General features: G+C 39.1%; 1 long non-coding RNA gene across 1 annotated transcript; it reads left to right on the plus strand.

Annotated features, from left to right (window-relative positions):
- The first annotated feature begins 3,273 nt into the window (after positions 1 to 3,273).
- On the plus strand, positions 3,274 to 5,389 carry LOC117879623. The gene is made up of 3 exons (XR_004646335.1): positions 3,274 to 3,458; positions 4,137 to 4,296; positions 5,093 to 5,389. It is a non-coding gene; the product is annotated as an uncharacterized LOC117879623 (long non-coding RNA).
- Positions 5,390 to 22,734: the final 17,345 nt, after the last annotated feature.

The following is a 22,734-nucleotide window of genomic DNA, read 5'->3' on the forward strand; positions in this document are numbered from 1 at the left end:
ACCCAGTAGTACACATTCACCCTAGTCTGATTGTTACAACATAGTATAACAACAACAAATACTATGCCAGTGGTTCGCAAACTTTTGTACTGGTGACCCCCTTTAACATAGTAAGCCTCTGAGTGCGACCCCCCCTTATAAATTAAAAACACATTTTTTATATATTTAACACCATTATAAATGCTGGAGGAAAAGCAGGGTTTGGGGTGGAGGCTGATAGCTCACAACCCCTCATGTAATAACCTTGTGAACCCCTGAGGGGCCCCGACCCCCAGTTTGAGAACCCCTGTTCTATGCACTTATAGTAGCAGCTTCCATCCAAGGATCCCAAAGCACTCTGTGAATGAGAAAGAAGTATATATTTGTACTTAGTAAGACTGACCTATGAACCACAAAGGGAAAAGATTAAATTGTCTGCCAGTGAGGAATGAATATCAAAGTCATAAACACATTTTCTGAGAAACACCCATGAAAGTTGCTGTTGCACACAATAGGATCATTTTCACTTTGGTAGGGGATGTATTGATAAATCATTGTGCACTGAACTAAACACTTACCCCAAACTACTCCAAGAGGTTTAGAAATTTCTGAAGACCCAATAAGTGAATGTTAATGAAAATTACACCACTTAACCCTTCCATTCAACACTCTGAAAATTTGCCTTGTAGTCACTGTCTTGCCTGGGCATAAAAAAGTTCTATGCTATAACTTCAAACATTTTACTGAAATCTTCCTACTATATATTGTTAAAGGAACAACAAGGAAGTGGCATATAAAACTGGAGTTATGGCATTATGATATCTTTAACCTCTATCACTCTTTTTATCCAGTGTTTATATCTTATTTAGAGGATATCTGGAACTTTTATCAACCTATCTGACTCCCCTAATTATTTCGATATATAGTGGAAGTGAGAAGATTGGCGATAAAGAGTGAAGGACCTAGAGGGATCATAACCCCATTCCCATACAGTATCTACATGCTCCATTAAGTAGCTTTAGTGCCAATTCTTGGTGCTGTATGCTCTGTTATTTTACATGGTTGCCCCTTGACCTGGTTATGCCAGTTCCCATTATTTTTAACATAATTCAGATGCTATGTTGCTTGTTTATCCCCTTTTGACATATTCTGTAATATTGTTTTACTTCTACAGTGCAAAGTCTGATGCACATTTATGGTATATCCATTAAGATACATGCTCATATGTTTAGATATTTATACTTTGGTTTGAAATAGAGGAATGAAAACGGCTTAATGAATGATAGTGTTAAAAAAAGTATTTTTGCTAATTTTCTGCTTTTTTTAAAGTTTGAATTGATATCTGACAAGTGTTGCTGGAAATGGCAGGCTCTCATCCCAATTACACCCAACACTGAGAAGCTCTCTTGATATCAATTTGCTTAATTGGAGACTTTGCTTAATGGACCTGTTTTTTCTCATGCATTAAGATATGTTGCATCTATTTAGTTCAAATATGCCCATTTGATATCACTTGACATTAACTTATTTCATGATTAATGATGTCACCAACATGTATGTGACAGGACCTCCAGCCCAGGATGGAGAGTAAAAGGGGAACAGCCATCTCTCCAGCCTGGGCTGTCTCTTACAGTGCTTTGCCAGTGACAAGCATCTAACCCCTCCAACAGCTGTTATCACTCAGCTACCAGCATGCAAGGCACACCCAGCTAAATTGAATAAATACTCTCATGAACTATACACACTAAAACACCAGCAAGCCCCCAGCCTTGCACCCCAGCAATATACTGTCTTGCACAGCTCAAGTCCTTCTCTTGACCAGTGCAAGCTTATTAACTAGTTCACCACTTCATCAAAGGAAAGTGGACATGCACCAGCCTTTGTAACCTGAGTAGATTCCCCAAGCACTTCAGACAAACTCACTGGTTAAGATAATTACAGAAAGATAGATTTTAAGTGATTATAAGTGGTAAGCATAAAAGTCAAAGATAGTTACTAAAGAAAATAAAAGGCAAACATGCAGTCTAAATCCTAAACCTTTTTAGACAAGCAATATTTGGATCAAGCAGTTTCTCTCACCCCTCTGGATGTTGCAGGTAAGTTACAGTCCTTATTATGCAGGTGTTCCTTTTCAGCCTGGCACCAGTCTCCTCAGTTCAAGTCTTTGTCTTCCCAGTGTTCTTGTTGCCTTTAGTGTAGGTGGGGGAAGGAAAGCTAATTTCATGATGCCACTGTCCTTTATTTTAGACCCTCAGTCCATGTGCCTGGAAAATACTAGTCCACACATGGCCTGGTGGGCTTTGCTGAGTCCCAGAGTTGGGTAATCCCATTGTGTGGTGATGAATCAATGAGTTTCAGCAGATCATGACCTTTCATATGGTATCTTGCATGGCATGTTTTGTATGAGGTTTCACAACCATATATGAATGATGAATATTGGGGTTACAGGGTGCTTGCTTGGGTTACAGTATGTCACAATGTATTGTGTATATTTGAAACATCAAAAAAGGCCAATTTTCCAAAGCTTAAAGCAATTGTCATCATAATTGAATGGGAACATAACTTAAAGTGGAAAGTGTTTGAGGATATCTTACGGGATGCCCAAAAAGCGACGCTTCCAAAGACACACACAAACCCCCTCCCCATCACCACTTTTGCTAAGCAAAAAGACATTCTGGTTGGAAGCAGCGATAAAGTGTAAAAAAAAAAAAAAAAAAAAAAAAAAAAAAATCAACCTATAAAGGATGGGGAAGTAAATGGTATTGATATAAGTAACACGTTTAAAAAAAGAAAAGTAGGCAACTGAAAAGGGAAGCCAAGGAAATCAATGAAATAGCAATAGCCAATAAGTCAAAAGACAATAAGAAGGCAATTTTTATACATATTGTGAATAGAAAACCAACCACCCTAGGTTCATTGCTAGATGAAAATGCTAAAATTATAAATAGCTGTGTTCAAAAAGCAGAAATGTTTAATAGCTATTTCTGTTCTGTATTTGGGATGAAACAGAGGTATCTATGCATCCCAGCTGTTGTGGTTTGAGCAGAAGATATACTATCTGTAACAAAGGAGGACTGAGGCAACATCTGGTAAAATTAAATATTTTCAAATCAACAGGCCTGGATAACTGATACACATAACTCTACAGCTAGTTCCGTTAAGACTTTGCTGAACCACAAATGTTAATTTTTAACAAATCTTGGAAAATTGGTGCAATTCTGAAGGACTGCCAACATAGCTCCAATATTTAAAAAGGGTGAAAGGGATGACCTAGGGAATTACAGACCTGTTAGCTTGATGTCAGTTCTAGGTAAAAATAATGGAATGGTTAATTCAGGACTCTATCAACAAGGAGTTAGAAGCTAAAAATATAATAAAAGCCAGTCAATGTGGTTTCATGGAAGATAGGTTTATCAGACAAACCTGTTGCCATTTTTTTTTTTTTTTTAAACATGGGATTACGAGTCTGCTTCATAAAGGTAACTGTTTTGATATGGTATACTTGTGTCTTGTATTTCTGTAAAACATTTGAGTTAATATGATATGGTATTTTGATTGAAAAACTTGCATTATATGAAATTAATGGGGCGCATGTCAGATGGATTAACAACTGGTTTACAAATAGATCTCATAATGTAGCGGTTAATGTGGAGAAATTAATGTGTGCGGCTTGTTTCAATAGGGGCTCCAGAAATTGGTTCTTGGTCTTACTATTTAATATTTTTATCAACAATCTAGACAATGATATAAAATCTTTGCTGGTAAAGTTTGCAAATGACACAAAGACTAGTGGGGTAGTAAAGAATGAAGAAGACAGATTATTGTTACAGTATGATCTGAATTAGCTGCCTAAACAGTCACAGTCCAACAAAATGCATTTTATTACAACCAAATGCAAAGTAATACATTTGGGAACAAAAAACACAGGTTATATCTACAGGATTTGAGACTGTCTTGAAAGCAGTGACTCAGAAAAGGACTTAAAGGTCATTGTAGATCATCTCCTCAACATGAGCTGTGTGCAATGGTATGGCAAAGGGGCTAATGAAATCCTTGGATATATAAAAAGGGGAATATTATGTAGAAGTAGTAAAGTGATCTTGCCTCTATACACAGCATTGGTAAGACCATTGCTAGAATACTGTGTCCACTTCTAGTGTCTGCACTTCGAGAAGGATGTGGAAATACTCGAAAGAGTTCAAAGGCAGGTCACAAAATCGATCCGGTTGCCAGAAAACAAGTTTTAATGTGGTGATGCTAAATGAACTCAATTTATTCAGTTTATTGAAGCGAAGGAGCCTTGATCACTGTGCATAGGTACGTACACATGGAAAAGATATTTGATAGTGAGTAGCTTTTCAACCTGTCTGATAAAGGCATAACATAAGTAAAAGGCTGGAAGTTGAAGTTGGATAAATTCACCCTTAAAATAAGATGCAGATTCCTAGTAGTGAAGGTGATTAAACACTGGGACAGTTTACCGGGGAGGAGACTCACCGTCACTTGGCGTTTCTAAAACAAGATTAGATATTTTTCTGAAAGATGTCCTTTAATCCAGTTTCTTGGAGAATTTCTGCAGCCTGTGTATGGGAGGGTCAGGCTAGATAGTTGGGGTGATCCCATCCAGCCTTGAAGCCCTGTTCATCCCCTTCCTTTAAGGGCCTTGGGAAGAATGTGATTGCCCAACATGTTCATAACACATGTGGCATTATGATAATGATTATAATCTAATCTCATGCTTCAGGGCTTCAGTTGGTCACTTGCAAGAGGTCTCTTCTGTTCTCTGCCTGTGGCACAGACCAGTTTAGTCTCCTGAGGGCTAAAATGCTTTGGACTCAACATAGGCATATTTCGGAGAAAGTTAATGGCCTGGGATATGCAGGAGGTCAGACTAGATGATCTAATGATTCCTTCTGACCTTAAACTCTATGAAACTATGAATCAATGTTTACTGAAAATTGAAAATCAGTGATTTCCTGCACTAAATAGCTCTGAATACCAAATATGAAATGGGAGGCAGGGCTGAGTAAAGACAGGTGTTTGCAATGGAGTTGAAGAGTTTTGTATGAAATATTGACATTGGTAATCTGGAATATTGGCTTTATATTTTTAGCATTAGAGAATTGAAAACCAAATCCTTCTGCTCGTCATGATTTCTTTCTCATCTTGAGGAAGGTCAGGTGGTTTATTGGAAAATTCTATTTAATATCAGAAAAAGTTTTGGCAAACTGATGTTAACATTAAGCAGAGTGACTTATTTTCTGTCTACACGTCTGGAAACTGCGCCTGCTCTGAAACAAACTCTACCCATTTCAACTGGTATAAATCTGAACTACCTGGAGGTGACGCTGGATGTACATGGCTGTAACTGAGATAAGAATATGCCTCCTGTGTGTCTCAATCCACTGCTGTCAGGAAACAAATGAGTTAAATTTTTCAAAGAAATAAATGCTCTCTTCCGTTTGTGAATGAAGTGAATGATTAACTACTGTTACAAATTGAACTCTGCTCAAGACATCATGTGCCAGATGAATAGCATGTCCATTTGTAACCGTGAATAACCTGATCATTTTCTTTTCTTTTTTCTGGATTATGTATTCTTGGAGCGGTGCATCTTAAATGAAATATGTCACTTTGACAGGGTCTATATAACCCAGCCAGTAGCTGGCAAGGGGGTTAGCACACACACCCTGAGCATGATAACATAGGTCCCACAGGTGCATGGCCTGCAAGTAGAGATTGCCATTCGGGGAACTGAGCCATGAGGGGAATGTGGGTGGTTGGGTTCATCTGGAGTAAATTAATCATTCAAGACGACCACAAAAGCAGTGAACTCTAAAGGTTGTGTGTCTGGATTTTGGGTTGAGCTGGGAATCAAATTCACCCTGAGGTGAGAGGAAATTAGCTGCAGGAAGCAACTCTTTGGATTTTCTTTATTTGAACCCCCACTAAGAGCTCATCCAGCCCTTCACTTGACTGACCCAGCCCTTGACAGTTGCTATCTTCAGCCATTATTGCTGACATAGGTGGTCAGCTGTCCTATGCTGTGTGACTCTGGTTGAAGTCAGAATTTAGCCTATAGAATATGAACCAGGAAAACAGTGGGATTATTTACTCACCCTTGTTATCTATTAACACACCATGGCCTTCAGACAGAAAAGGTTTGTACACATACTCCCACATACACTTACTTTTACCCCTTTCAATAATATTTCTTTGGAACTTTAAGAGTTAACTGAAGCCCTTTAGAGTGGAAGTGTTCTAGTCTGCTTTCCAGTTTGTTTTTCCATTTTAAAATGCAATGGATGCAAAATAACCCAGGAAGGATCCCCCCTACTCCTGAATTCCCCCCCCCCATGACACAAACAATGAAAAATTAAATGATAGTAATACCAAGGAGAGAAAGTGGCAAGGAGTTGTGCTATTATTGTTTTTATATTATTTCTTAAAGTGCCAGTGATGCACTTCAAACTGTGAAGATATGGAATGAAGATAAACCCTCCCCTAAATAGGGGACAATCTAAGGCCCTTATCTTGCAATGAGCTCTACAGGGGGAGGAACCACATAAAAATCAACGGGGACTATTCAGGTGCAGCAATCTGCGTGCGCAAAGCTCATTGCAGGATTGAGATCTGAGAGAGAGGGGACGACAGGATGCATTGGGCAGACTAGCAGAAGAATGAACTGGAGTGATTTTATTATTTCTCTTAATTTATTTTTGCTGATGACTCACTTGCTGTGGATAATGCAGAAAATGTGAGTTCTTAAGGCCACACTGACAGTTATTGCCCTGGAATTGATATTTCTGACACAAAGCATGTAGTAGCTTTCCCAGTTTTTTCAGTTCATTTTGGATGAAATTATTCTCTCAACTATTGGTGTAAATCTTCAGCTGAAATCCACGTTTACATTCATGTAACTGACCACAGAACTTGACCCACTCCTACTTCACAGTCCTCTTCAATTCTGTGATGTTGATGCTAGAGCGCAGTTGCAGAATCAGCCGAGTTTGCTTTAACCTGAAAAGGGGATATAGTACTCTGTTGTTGGCTGGGTGCCCATGAAAATTCCTGGCTTTGGCCAAAACTCATAATAGAGCCAAAAGTTTGATTTTGCATTCACATTGGGAGATCACTAAAAATCTAATACTCATTTCAAAACCATTGTTATTTATTTTTGCCATCACTCTGTATAGCATTTTACAGGTAAATGAAAAGACATGGAGCCTGGCCTGAGAAGATCAGTTAAATCAAAACATAGTAAAACAACTGATATTTGGGGGCACATAAATTGGCAGTAAGTAGACACAAATTTATCTATAACCTCTTTTATTGTGTCTGAAATAAGCAACATGGAATAAAGTTTAGCAGTTAACAAAATTCTGATTCACCCCTGGTTAGTGGCTAGTATCTTAAATATACAGGCACAGACCATAATGAACCTGGCTATTGATAAGTAATATCATACATAGAAAGACATAGAACTCCCATTTTGATGATCTGCAACAACCCCATATTCCATGTTGAAAACAGCTCAGTTTGTGGGTCAGCTCTTTCATTTGTTATGCTCAATCAGCCAGTTTAAACAAGTTTAGTTTTAACCTCCTTCAGAGATTCCACTAAAAAGAAAACAAAATTGTTTTCAATACATACCAGGAAACTTTCACACCAGATGTAAGAGGATCTGTTGCCATTGATTTCCAATCACTCCACTGAATTCCATTCTGAATTTGGCCCAATATATTAACAATAGTCATATTCTGGAACACATTTTCAAAGCCTTATTCTGGAAGGACAGAGAATTGTTCCCTGAGTTCCCATGGTGGCAGAATGATTGAAAAGTGAAAATATGAATTTGTCTGAGGCACTATGACCTCTAGAATTTGTGTGTGTGAGGGTTATCTCTAGTCATTTGACCAATGTCTTTAACATCCTCTTGGCACTCTTTGAAATTGTCCATTACAAAACAGATGGTGCAGTAGTTACTTTTGAAGGACTAGAAGACCATGACCACATCTGGAACTAATCTTTTGCTCCCTGGACCAAAGATCACCCAGGTTTAAGAGGGCCTTTCAATCTAAAATGCCTTGTACAAGTACATACAAATAGACACATTTGAAGGCAAGCAGAACAATCTTGAACTGTACTTCACAGGTACACAATTTTTCTGTGTAAATATCTCCTTTATAGGCAGTTCTGTTTTACATGCAATTATATTTTGCTTGAAGTCAACAGTAACAGTAAACTAAGTAGGTGGAATCAAAATGGACATGTTTTCTGGGCACATATTGTCATGTGCTTGTGTAAAGTGCTCTCTTCTCTATTCACGGTTCTGGTGCAGTTTCCCCAAGAGAAATATTTTACATTTTTAGTGCCCAGCATCCCAAAGGATACAAAAATATTTCATAAACTATATAAACATACACACAACACCATTCAAGCAGTGCCACTCCTGAGGTGTGGGGGTGCAACTAACCAGTATAACCCATGTTTGTATAGCATTGTGGGAAATGGGAAAAAAAAATGTTTGAAGGTGCTGGGGCAAGCCCCTTGTCTTATGATAGTGTTTATGCAGGGCAAACATTTGATCCCAAAGATCCTCACATTTCAAAGTGAATAGTACTCAATTTATCTACATTGGAAGAAAAAATGGATTGGTCTACCTGCCTGGGATTTGAACCTGTACTTCAGGAAGTCTAAGTATTTTAAACAAGCTGCTTAATTTTAACTCAAATTTCTTATCCTTCCATTTGGAAACAAATATTACATTATTCTGCACGAATGTCCAAAACCGCTATAACATAGCAGTTATGTAAGGACAATGAATGTTGAATACCATCTTTATAATTCAGGTCTTGTGTGTCATGTTTAAACTGGTAAAACTTCTTTGCCTCTTGTCTTATACTTACCTAGTTAGCTCTTTGGGGGCAGGGAACATCTGTGTGTTCTGTTTGTACAGCATCTGACACAAAGGGGTCCTGGTCCCTGAGTAGGGCTCATAGGCTACAGTAATATAAATAATAAATAATAATTCAATGGGGCCAGGATTTCACCCCTGGTATTTCCATCTGCCAAGTCAGTGGCTCTTTGAAGAACTATTTTAGGTTACATTTTCAATACAAAAAAAAAAAAAAGGGAAGAAAACAGTTTTTCTATACTGCATATTCATCTTAATAGACTGAGTCCATATTTGCAAACTCCTTCCCTGAACCGGTTCAGGTAACTAGTGTTTGTACTGGGTCCGTTGCAGGATGTTCCCTATTCCTTTTGACATGTGACCAACCTCATCAGTGAAAAACCTCACTGAAGGCAATGACACTTCCATAGCTTTTCATTTTACAAAAGTCACCTGGGAGAAAACTCTACAGTGAAGCCATAATGAGAAGGGGAGTAAACTGAATTCACAAAAATATTTTCTATATATTTATATATTTTTTTAAAGATATAGGGTGCTCCTATTGAAGACAATGTTAAAACTCTCATTGAGTACAAAACTTTTCAGTAGAGACAGGATTTTACCCAGTGTGGTAGACCAGATAAGATTCTATGCAACTCAATAGATTTAGGAGGGTTTTTTCAGTTATGTAATTTTGAAGAACTGGATAATTCTGTACATTTGTAATGAGATGCAGAGCTTTTCACCTCTAAATCAGGGAATCCAACCCAGGTTGATGATGATCAAAAGACATTTCTAACTAGCTGACAACTGTTCAGTGGCTTGTAGGAGACATGTTCTTTATCAGCCCTGTTTCTAGTTGTAAACTGTCCACATTACAAATCTCTGCCTCAGAACTGGTATGCTTGGTGGTTGTCTCAGCAGAAAGACCAAAGATTAAAAAGATCTGGACATCTCTTTTTCCAAGTCAAGAGTGCAAACAGGAAAGCTTACACTACTAGTATTATACCTGTCCTGTAGACCAATGCAGGGCTTCAGTTTCAAAAGATGCCACTTTTCAAGATGCATCTTTCAGGAGGACTAAGTTCATTAATCATCATTTTAATAAAAAGAACAAGAACTACTTAATATTGCCAAGTACTGTCTTGAATGATTTCACTATAATTTTAAAGCAGTTTGGTCTATACACAACCCATTAGATTAATGAAATGGCTAATTGTGCTTTGTAAAGCAGGGTGTCCCTGACCTGGACTGCACTTTAAGGATAAGACCCACCGCTCTTCGTTTCTAATTTTAATGACACATAAGTGCATGGAACTCCCTATAGAACAAAAAAATTCCAGAGGTTCTGGACACTTTAAGTCATAAAAAAGAAGACAGTGAAAAGTGTCTTAAGTGCAAAGACATTCAGCCATATTCACTTGCTGAAGCCAGTGGAATTACATTTGGGGCTAAATTGATCCATTTAGGTGGCTCAAAAATAAGAACTTACTCAGATTCCTTGTCCAGCTTTTCAAAATTTGAGTTTTGAGGTCTGACCTGTCATATCTGATTGCAAGATTGAACCTACTGTACCCGTTTGGTCTATTCCTGCTCTCCACACCAACTGTAGCTGTTTTGCACAGTTCAGGAATTGCAAGTTTCCCCAAGTTCTCATGATATTTCCCATCAGCACTTCTCTACTTTTACTTCCTCTAGAAGCCCATGCAAGCACAACACATGATCTTCTGTTTTTACCTGGCCAAAACAGATGGTGATATGGTTTAATGTATTATTTAATATTCTTATTGTGCCAAATTATTAATTTTTTGCATTTCAATTAGAAAAATATCAAAGTGGAAAATACGGTGTTACATTTTAGTTATAGGACTATTTAGCGGATACTGTAAAGTGTTTGGTTTGGATTGAAATACACTCATTGATACAACACTTAAAGCTTAGCCTTTTAAAGTAGCAAGAGTGAAAGTATGTAAACTTTTGAACTAATTCAAAATAAGTATGCTGAAGGCCAAATGGTAAGAGAGATTAGGAGTTGTAGATGCCCAATGAAGCCAATAAGACACTCAGAATGTCTGAGCTTTGTAGCTTTTTGCTCCACTTGCAGTCACCAAGCCATCCACTTTTTTTCCCTATGACTCCCATCTCCCAAAACCCTTTGCTGGACATCTCCCAGAATCCTTTGTGCTATTTCAGCAAAGAAAAGCAAAAACCTAAAATGCTGTAATACTTAATTTAATGGTTGCTTAAAATTTATTGTACTACATATAACCAAAGTGGGTTTTTACAAGCACTGCATACAGTGTTGGTCCTTGTTTAGCAGTCACTGAAATCAATAGAGCTAACAGTTTACACCAGCTAAGGATCTGGCCCACGGTCTGTATTCAGTAAGCCTTATTTCTACATTGGAACTCTATCTCTGAAACCTTAAAGGGCAATAGACTATTTCTTTAAGGAAAGATTACTCTCCATAGAAAGTTTGGCAAACCACTAACGAGCTTTGTGAATGACTTTGGAGTTGCAACTGCAAGGCTGAGAGCCACTGATCTTACTATCTTCCTACAAATTAATCAAGAGTTTTTATTATGGAAACACTAGCTGTGGCTCTGCAGTTAAGGGTGAATTGATTTTTGCATTCAAGTTTTAAATTTGGAGTTATACTGTACTGTGTCATCAGTTGTTATGCGGAACTCATTAGGAAATTCCACTTAAAACTCAGTCACATGATATTTCCTAGACACAAATAAATAATAAAAGAAAATGTCTTAAATGAAGCATCACAATTCTATGGGTCATATGAAAAACCTGAAGTTCATAGATTTCAGCTCTGATTAAAAGATTTTCTTCTCCAGTACGTAACAGCAGTCATATCCACAGGAGGGCACTAATTGACATCTTATTCTCAGGTCTAATATACAATCTGTTTGTGATATGACTGTATCACTCAACAATTACTCCAATTTTATTTTTATGTAGCCAGACCAAAGATTCAACTCTCAAAATGTTGCATATCAAAAGGGTCACTTTGTTTTTATTGATCCCCAGCGAGCAATAATTCACTTTGCATGCATATGCAACTCTAAAATCCACAGGCAGCTTTAAAAATTGATAATACTTAAAGCACACAAAATTGATCATTTTTATTTAAAAAAAATAAAAATACTTTACTTTAATCCATCTGCATGATAAAAATAAGTTTGTTTCATTAAAATTGATGATTTTTTAGCTTTGAAAGAAACAAAAAATCCAGGTTTAACCTCACTTTTATTAAATCCATAAAAGTATGTGGCAGCACCCACTTCATTTTTAGACATTGCATAATATTGTACAAACCAAGTCACTGTTATAGCCACATTTTTAACTGGGCTGGATACACAGGGTCTTGTTTTCACCACTGTACATGAGGAGCAACTCCATTGAAGTCAATAGACTTAGAAAAGTTAACTACACCTCTACCCCGATATAATGCGACCCAATATAACACTAATTTGGATATAACGCGGTAAAGCAGTGCTCCGGGGGGGGCAGGGCTGCACACTCCGGCGGATCAAAGCAAGTTCGATATAACGTGGTTTCAGCTATAACACGGTAAGATTTTTTGGCTCCTGAGGACAGCATAATATCAAGGTAGAGGTGTATCTATATATTGAGGAGTGGCGCCAGGGCTCTTGCCGCCCTAGGCAGCAGCGCTCCTCCTCTGAGCATTCGGCGGCGGGGGTCCTTCCGCTCCACATCTTCAGGGCACTTTGGCGGCGGATCCCGGAGCGAGTGAAGGACCTGCTGCCAAATTGCCGCCGAAGACCCGGAGTGGAAGGACCCCCAGCCGCCGAATTTCTGCCAAGGACGGCAAAATGCTGCCCCCCAAATCCTGCCATCCTAGGCGACCGCCGGCCCTGTATATATTTCTCTCAGCACCCAAAAGAATAGATTCCTTCAGAAACAAGAGTCCTTCTTCCTCAGCCCTTTCCCCCAAAAAAGGCCATCAATAAAAAAAGGTACAGTTTCACAGATTGACTCAGATAGTCTTCATATAAAATATATTTTAATGTAATAAAATGTTCTGTCCACAAGTCCAGTTTCCCAGCCCCAACACACACGCTTTTCAAATGCCGTATTGGAGGAATGATATTCAGTCATTCAAAGGGCATCAGGAGACAGACTCCACCACTTCCCATGGTTGTTTGTTCCAATGGTTAATCACCGTGAGTGTTTATTAAGAGAGATTAACTGATCTGCATAAGCAGAACTAGAATGTTCTCTAAGCAGATTAGTTCAGACCACTTTCACAGGCCAACAGTTCTTCAATGAAGATACTGTGGTGAAAGTGGGGCAGATCAATGAATTTCAGTGGAGCTAGAGCAATGTACACCAGCTGAGGATCTTCCCAGTGAAACTCAGATTTATTAGTATAAATGATATTTGAGATAGGGAGGAGATTACACTGCAGGGAGGACATTACACTGCAGAATGGTTGGAGTGTGTGATAAACACCGTGCCTGTTAGCAGCTACAGAGATGCAGTGTGGCTGGATACTGATACACAATGACTTTGTTGAGCCCTGGAAATTGTAAACTGTGCTCCCTTTTTCCATCTGATATTGCTTATTCTGCAGGATTACCACACATGGAAAGTAAATGCTGACTAGGATAATAAAATGTGTCTGTCTCCATAAATTTCCCAAACAAGGAAATATTCTCCAAGCCTTCCTGCCTACTCAAAATTCATGACATCAGAACAAATTTTGATTGACTAATTTGTGGTCATGAGGGCAGGACATTGTTACTGTAATAACTTCTGGGGAGGGTTTTTTTGTTTTTACAAATTTACTCTTTGTTGGGAGTCATGTACACCAGTCTTCCCCAATATTGTGGGTCTCTAACTTTCAGTATGTAAAGAAAAACAATGCAGTGAAGAGTAAGGCTAGTTAGAGGATTTGTGGCACATTGTGGCCTGGTTAAACACACGAGCTATATTATCTTATGGGTTTTATTCAACTACCACACTTCTTGTTAATCTGTCATTGTTGAAAAGATTTGAATATTGACCAATCAAACCTCGTCACTTAGATTTGCAGACCCTTCATAGTCTTTCAGATAACTAGCCAGTGAAAATCACTTAGTAAAGATGCACAAAAATCATGAATACAATTCACCACACTAACGATCATGTTTACTGGATCATGTGTTGGAAGGATAATGAGCGCACTTCTTACCTAAAAAAACAGGTGTCTAGGAGTTTTGAGTAAAATGACATACATACATTCTGGTAGGACTGATCAATCAATGTTTAGCGTATATATCAATTTTACATGCTTTATGCAGTACCAGAAATGAAATTGCACTTTTAATACCAAATTAAAAAAGAAAAGGTTCTAGGTCAATGCTCAAAAATACACATGTATTTACCACAAACTGAGAAGGCAAATTGTGGAAATTGTGGGTGCAAATGGCTAGCTAGATACATAACTTGCCATTAGTACACAGTCACCTGACTTGCACATACAGTTAAGATAACTGCATTCAAATATATGCCATGATTCTGTGCAGCCCTCAGGCTTCCATTTAAATAAAATCTAAACTCTAAATTCAGTTTACAGCATTAACAACTCAAAGATGATTAGATGGGGGGGGGGCGCTAAAGAAATGTCCTAGATAATGACACTAACTATGAACTGAAATCCCAATAACTTGAAATAATCTCCCCATGTCAAGTACAAGGGATGGATTATTCAACTAATCTAGAAGAAGACATAATTCATTGTGAAGATTAAACTCTCAGAACTGGAAAGCTGTGTGGAATTCCTTTCCTTTGGATTCAGGTCTCAAATCCTACAGTGCTCTCATTCTGGGAAATGAATGTGATCCACCCAGAGACTAGTAAAAAATAATAAACGCAAATGACACTCTCCAAACCCTCCTTCCTCCAAGGCTCCTCTAGCTGCTGTTCCCTTGACAACCAACTCCTGGCAGGGCTTCTCAGGCAGCACTGGCTCCAAACCTCCTCTTCAGACCCATCCTCCTGAGCTCCAGTTTTATGTAGGACTGGCACCAGTCCAGTTGAAAACTGGTTAACCCCATTCTTGGCCTCTCTGTTTCTAAGGCTGGGTTCCATATATATAAAAACATGGTATGTGGCTGGCAGGCAGCAGTTCCTGCACCACAAATCTACACTAAACCCGAGAGCACAGATTTGATCTTGCACTCAGTCCCCAGTGACTGGACTCAAGTACCAAGCCAAAGGAGCACTCTCAGTTCTTCCAGAAAGTTGTTGCTCAACATAATCATGCCCTCTCTCCCAACAACGACGTGGAGGAGAGTAGGAGATGCTTAATCCACTCACCCATCCAGCAGCAAAATAAATGTTGGCTGCCAACCAATTTTTGGAAAGGGGTGTGATCTAAGAAAAGAGGGGTGGCCTGGTAGTCAGTTTTAGCTTAGTCAGAATGTGGCAATCCTTTGCAGACTTTGGGCACGTGAAGCTGTTTGCCCTTAATGACAGGCCCAATACTAACTTTAAGCAGTAATTGAAGTAACATACTCAGTACCATTTGTGCTTCCTGGTCTAGATTCTTACAAGAGAGAATCCCTTCTTCACCCCTTGTTGCAGGTGGAGAAAATTTACAGGTTCAACAAACAATGTATTTCACACTGACACTGTGCATATATTTATATCTGATCTCTGAGTTTTTATTTACTTCCTATTTATTTTGACTAAGTACATTTAGTTGACAAAGGGTGGTCTTTCTTGTCCCTTGCAAGCAAGTTCCTCTAGCTCTTTCTTCCCTTTTCACTTTAAGGAGCAAGGCTTGTTTGGAAAGGCAAGACACTCCCTGTATCTGAGTATACTCAGGAACCCACATTGATTTAGAAAACCACTGGAAAAAAGTTTTCATTCCTATGTCCGAAGAGGCTTTATTATGAGTATCATACTGATGTGACAAGAGTTTAATGCCATTGGTGCAATCTTTCAAATACTAGAAAAGATACCACCATTTAGAGTACAAAGATATTAAGTATGGGATTATTGTCTGTTATCAAGATCAGTTTTCCACTCTATACCATGGATAGTCATGGTATTTCAGTATTCCAAACCCAGTAACCACCACTTAGAAACCAGATATTTCCTTTCTGCAGTGAAATGTGTGACTATTTTTGCAGTACTTCCCCTTCTGAGTGTAGAGAATACCAAAATAATCACAGTAAAGGCAAATAAGTGGTGTGATAAACATCTATTTTAAAACTGGCATGCATAAGAATACTGTCATATTGACTGACAACAGACGAAAAGACGACACCAAAGGATCTCAAAACACAGCAACATATCAACATAGGGGAGGTGTGGCACTCCAAGGTTCAGAGTGAAAACAGCTTGTTAACATTCACAAAGGATACTACATTGAGAGGAGTTGTAGTAGGGTCACCAATTTTCATCAAACTTATTCCTGGAGGTTTAACCACATGACAATCTTTAATTAAAGATCAATCTTTAATTCTTGGAGACTCCAGGACAATCCTGGAGCATTGGCAATCCAAGTAGTAAACACTAGTAAGAAAAAATAAATTAAAGCAAGGGTCTTGGAGAGATTAAAAACACTGCCAAACAACAACAAAATTCAGTTCAAAATGGAACAATGTCGGCTAGTTATCAAAGGGAAAATAATTTACCTCAGACGTATGCAACAAAGGACAAAAGCTGGGAAGCAGTAACACTGAAAGAGATACACAAGGCAATAGTAGACAGAAAAATCGGACTTGACTTTGCAATGCTACACAGCGGCAAGAAAGGCCAAACCCATTTTAGGCTGCATACATGAAAGGAGCAGTCCTCCTCTGAACATCTGCTGGGCAGCCACAGCTGGAATATTGCACAGAGTTCTGCTCATCATGTTACCAGAAAATGGACAGTTTGGAGAAAGTTAAGATTGAAATCCTTTTTAAGTAGCAAAAAAACCCAAAACTTGCCAGTTCCACTCGAAACAAGAGTTCCTTTTCAGTGCATGTTTCGATTGTATTTGATGTCAGCATCATTTGTGAAGCCATGCCATCAAATCATTGTGGACGTTTCTATAGGATGACAAGCACAGCACAGTTCTGTCACTAGGAGTGCTACTGAATTTACTTACATCTGCTGCATAATTCTCTGACTTTCTCCCAGCGGAGAAAGTTTCCTATAGAAATGGTTAGCAGTGTGTCAGAAATCTATGAGCGCTCCCCATAACTGGAGATGATGGACAAACTTCCCCTCTCAATTATACTGCTGCAACCCCAGATCAATGGAAGAAATCTGCCCAATATTAAAAGGGAAACTAGTTATTGATGATTTAACGTAACATATTTTGCAGGTATTGAAAGTTCAATACAAACATACTTTGATTTGTGAATCTTTTAGGTCAATGTGCACTGTATAATTTGCCTGTTAAAATTAGCCATTAGCACGCAAATACAGAATCTGCTATTACTGTAATATTGACTGTTAGCCACAGAGTAAGAACTGGATGCATGCTGGATGCAGAGCCTAGGAAAATAGGAATTAATGGCAGGATCAATTCAAACTGACATCGACAATGAAGTTGTCTCATTGCAAATCTCTGCAGCCAGAATAGTCTTTTTTCTTTGTTTGTTGTTGAGAAACTGAAACATTTTTAACCTTGCAGCAGAGTGAATTATGAGAATTGTACCTGTTGTGAATAAAAGTTCCCCGAATTTCAACACACCAGACAGGGCAATGACGTCTCTTTTAATGTTTGTTGTCCTATCTCCAATGCTAAGAACTAGGCACAAAACTACTACAGGTTTCTCTGTAACAAAAACAAATAAAGCAAACAAGTGGGTTTAAATAATCTTGAGAGCCCAGTCACCCTCCCTTCAGATTTTTCTTTTTCCCAGATAGAAATTCTGGAGCTGCTTCTACCTCTGCAAGTTTCTGAAGAGTCTGGACTTCTGAAAAGAGTATTTTCCTTGTAGGAGCTGAGGGAGGGAATCTCTAACATTAAGGTCCCATATTATGTTCCTTTCTGCTCTTCCAGAAAAGGATACTTGATATTACATAGGTGCCAGTCCTTTAAAACACAGAAGACCTCAGGAGAGGAGATGAATGCCCTTATAAATTTGAATTTCCAAATCCAGTAAAATTGATGGTGCAGGATTGGGCCCTTATTGCTGCATCTAAGCGGTAGCCCAAAACATGGGCATGAAGGAGAAAATTGGAAGATATGGGGATTTTGCTTAGCCATGTGGGTGCCTATAAAACAGGACACTTTGTCCAGAAACTGATATAAACGTTAATAATCTCTATCATCAATAATGGAGGCTGAATTTGATTTCACTTAGGTTAGTTTTATAATTTCATTGTCCTGAGTAGATTCAATCCAGATTTATGCTGCCTTGAGATCACAATCTGGCCTTAGTTCCTGAGCAGTCTGGAAGCACTAACATTCACAACGCCTGATGTCTGCTCATCCACTAAGTTTTCACTGTGGGCAATTCTATGAAATATTTATACGCGGTCTCGAGAGAGAAAAAAAATCAGCTTCATGTTTTCTTTCATATAAGAAATGGCCTGGATTTTTTGTCTTCGTTTTAGGGATGGCACCAAATGCTGATCCATACCCGTATCTGGATTTCAGACATCTCAAAATTCTGGGCTACTCCGATCAAGTGGTTTGTTCAGCTGATTATTTTATATTGTAAGGTCTTGGGGGTCAGCCTAGTAGGAATTAGGAAACCTTGGTGCTATTCCTGGCTCTGCCTCTCGCTTGCTTTGTGATCCTGGGCAAGTCACCTCACTCCTGTGGTTCTCTCTTCTCTCCCACCCTCTCTCTGCATTCGCTATTTAGGTTTAAGCTCTCTAGGTCTAGTTGTCGGATACTATATGTTTTAATTTTATTCAAATATAAATTAACATGAAACATCTGTACTAACTAACGTAACCACACTGTCTTATTAAAGTAACTCTTCTCCGTCCGTACCCTGATCTCTCCTCTCTCTCCTCCCTTTAATAAAACTTCATTCAGCTATGCTTAGTTTGTAAACTTTCAGGGGCAAGAGCTGTGTCTTTTACTTACTCTATAAGTCAGCTAGCATGCTCTCAGGTGCTGTACAACAAATAATAAACAGTAATATTAATAGAGAGAAGGGCTGTTTGTGAGATTCGGATCCTGATTTGGTTTTTGGAAATTCCAGAATCTGAATATCCACAAGCCTTTGGGTTTTGGTTCAGGCCCATCTTGAATTTGTTGTTGCGTTTGGAGTCTGCTATGCTGCCAGTCTGATATTGATCACAGCAGTGGTAAATTATGAATAAGAAACTAAAGCTACATCTATGCTCTGAGCTAGGAGTGTGATTCCTCTGCTCGTGTACACATAATCGCACTAGCTCGCCGACCAGTGTAGCAAGGGTACCACAGTTTACGGCAGCAGAGGCACGACTGAGCCATGCGGAGCACATACCCTCCCATGGCTATACTGCTATTTATACTCATGCTGGCTTGATGAGAGCCAGCCCAAGTACGTGTACATGAGCAAGGGAATCACACCCCTAGCTCAGAGTGTAGACGTAGCCTAAAAAGAAAAACAGACTAGAACTATAAAGTTAGGTAAAAGAAGAGGGTAAATACAGTATCTTACTGGCACTTGTGTACTCATCTAGATTATGCTGACACATGGGGAGTTCACTTTCTCACAATCAGTGACGCATTTCAAGATCATGTAGTCAGCTGTCATTAGTGACCAGTGAGTAATACATCTCAGTCTGTAACACTTACATCTCCAGCAGCATTTCCACTGTCTAGGAAGAAAAGAGCTCACACAGTTCCTGCCAACTTTATCAGCCACTGCCCACATGTCTGCTTTGAAGATATTTTGATCTTTTCCAAACTGTATGCTTGGGGCAATTATAACATGAATGGTACTGTAGACACGCATTTGGGAGCGATCAGATATTTTAGTGAAGTCAGAAAAAGAAGGGGGCTTCTTTTTATGATTTTAAGTGGTGGTGTCTCCTGAAGATGCTTTGCCACTAATATTCTGTGACTTCACTCTACTGTATATATCATACTGGAGAGTGGAGGAGGGAACAACAATCAAGTGATAGAATTTTTTAGTTCTTATCTGAAAGCTTTTCTAACTTTTCCCTGACACTCTATATTTAGCTATAACTATTCCATTAACAGTTGCAAAACCTGCTATTATTTTTTTAATTGTATTTATTTTTTATTTTTATTTATTGATACTTGCTTAATTTTAGAGTTATGCATTTAATATCATGAACTAGGGATGGGCCCAGACAATTGCAGAGACTGGAATTTCTCCAATCTGTGTATACGTGTGAGTTTGTATATTTTTGCATATGTAATATTATTGTGAAAACCAAAACAAGATCCAGATCTGAATTTCTCAAATGGACTCTATCTTTAGAAGAGACAGAACAAAGACACAAGATGAAAGCATCCCTAAACTTTGGAGATATACAAATTCTGGATTTCGATGCAAATTATGAGACTTGAATCTCTCTTTCAAATTAATATTATTAATAAAATCTAGTGGAAAAAAGAAAAGCAAAAAGAGAATTTGAACAGTTGATACTAATTGGCCTCTTTCACCTCCTGCAGAGTTCTCAAAACATTTGGAGAATATCACATAAGTACCAACATTAATAAGCCAAAAGCGAAGCAGAATAAAACTAGTAATTTCAGCAAAATTTAAATATCACAGCTGCCATATAATACAGACATAAAAAACAAAACAAAAAACAAGCATGCTAAGGAATATAAGCAAAATCAAATAACTGTCCTTAACACCCTGGAGGTCTCATGAATTAAGTAACTAATGTCTTTCCAACAAGAAAACATTATTAAAAGTCTGGAAGAACTGACTTCTGAATGAATTCTTCATTAGAATTCAAAGGACTTCCCCTGCATTCCATCATTTTTCATAAGGCCTCCTACTTGACATAAAAATATGTAATTGTCATAAACAAAAAAATAAACTTCTAACTGTTAACAACTGTGACAAAGCAGGACTCGCCACCACAGCACCTCCTGCTGGCCATTCTTGGAATTAGCTCTCAGCCCTTCCAGTCCACCTTCAGCTAGTGGAGTCATGCCTGCCGTCACTGCTGTTTTCACTCTTTGGACCCGCATCACTCCCCAGACCGTAGCATCCTCTTCTGGGCACAGTCCTCCAGCTGTGTCTCCACTCCGGTATCTCCCCCCTTCCGGGGGACCAGCCATCCTTAGTCCCGCCACTTGCCACAGTGGCCAGCTACAGTCCAATGTCCAACCCCTCACCTCAGGGGCAAAATGCAGTCTGGATACCACCATTCTTCTCATTGGAAAGTGGGGTGCAAAAGGCAGGGGACCCAGGCTCACCCGGTACTCTGGGTCCCAACCCAGGGACCCTATAGCCACCAGCCACCTACTGCCCTCCTCCAACCTGCTGCCTATTTTCCCTGGACCACTTCCCCCATAGCCCTAGCACCCGCTCAGCCCTTCTAGCAACACCCCAGCCTGGCAGTGGTCAGCCAGCAGTTCATCCTCACAATCTGCTGCCCCTGCCCAGCACTACTCTATCTATGGCACTACTTCCAGCAACCAGTCCTCTTCCCTCGACTTCCAGGGAGAGACTCCCTTCTGCTCTGCTGAGCAGCCCTGATTGGCTGCTCCAGCAAGCCTTCCCCCTATTGGTGGGCTCAAAAAGCCCTTTCCTCATTCGTGGGTTCTGCACAGCCTCCCTGGTGTTGCTTTTAACCCCTTCTTCTCCCTGTGTGGGGCAGCTGCCCCACCACACAACTGACTGAAACTTAGCAAAGAGTAGCATCATATTATCAAACCCCAACCCAAGAGCGTGGTTCTAAGTCTGAAAGGGAGATTTGGTATAATGGTGTTCCCTGTTTTAATTATTTATATTGTTGCTGTTATTTATTATTTTTACTAATAAATTTAATGTATGGTATCTCAGTGGCTTCCATGGCGAATTTGCTCAGCTTACAGGTAAAGAGTTCTTTTTTCTCACTGCCAGGGCTGCAAACCCAAATCCCACCAAATAAACCCAGCCAGACTCCATCTCAGAACCTGATGACTAGTTAGTGACCTGATAGGAAAATAAAAAGAGTCACAGATGAATCTGTGGGACAGATTCTCCAGTACTCTTTTTCCTGTGCTGGGCATGAATGAGCAGTCTGGGGGCATAGATGGCTTTAAGCCACCTTTATGCCTCCCTAATTCTGGCCCAGGTCAGGATCTTTCTCAGCTTCCCTGTCTAGCTTACCTTTCTTCTCCTAGTGCCTTCACATCCAATGACTCCATAAACACAGGCCATTCCTTCACTGACCCATAAGAAAGAAATCTGCTACCTCTCTTTCACCCAGTCAAGAGAAGTTAATGGTGTAAATCAGTGGGGTTTTCATCTACTTAATCACTTTAGGCAACCATTTTGCCCTGTCAGATGTCAAACTTCATTCCTTTATGAGAAGATGTATCTTCGTCCAGTTCTGCAGCCCAAAGGGCTGGGGGCATTTGCTAGGAGGTGGAGGATATGTCACAATTCAGTGACAATTTCTCATGCAGTTCTTCAGTGAGAGATTGTTTTATATTTTTTCCTTTGTTTTGTTTTTGTTTTTTAAAAGAAAATTAGCCTAGGGAAAAAAAAACACAGAAATATATTTAAGAGTCTGACTAAACCCCCCAAGAGGCATATACAGAGTTGACTCTCATTCCACCTATTGTACTTACAACTGCAGGGGTCTGAGAATAATATAATGTGTGATCTTACAAATCTGTACTGTAACAATATTTTGGCATGACTGCCTGAGTTTAGGTTGAAATGGGAAGCTGTAGCTTTCAATTTGGCTTTAAATCAGACTCT

This window comes from Trachemys scripta, chromosome 6 (assembly GCF_013100865.1).
Source record: "Trachemys scripta elegans isolate TJP31775 chromosome 6, CAS_Tse_1.0, whole genome shotgun sequence".
Lineage (NCBI taxonomy): Eukaryota > Metazoa > Chordata > Testudines > Emydidae > Trachemys > Trachemys scripta.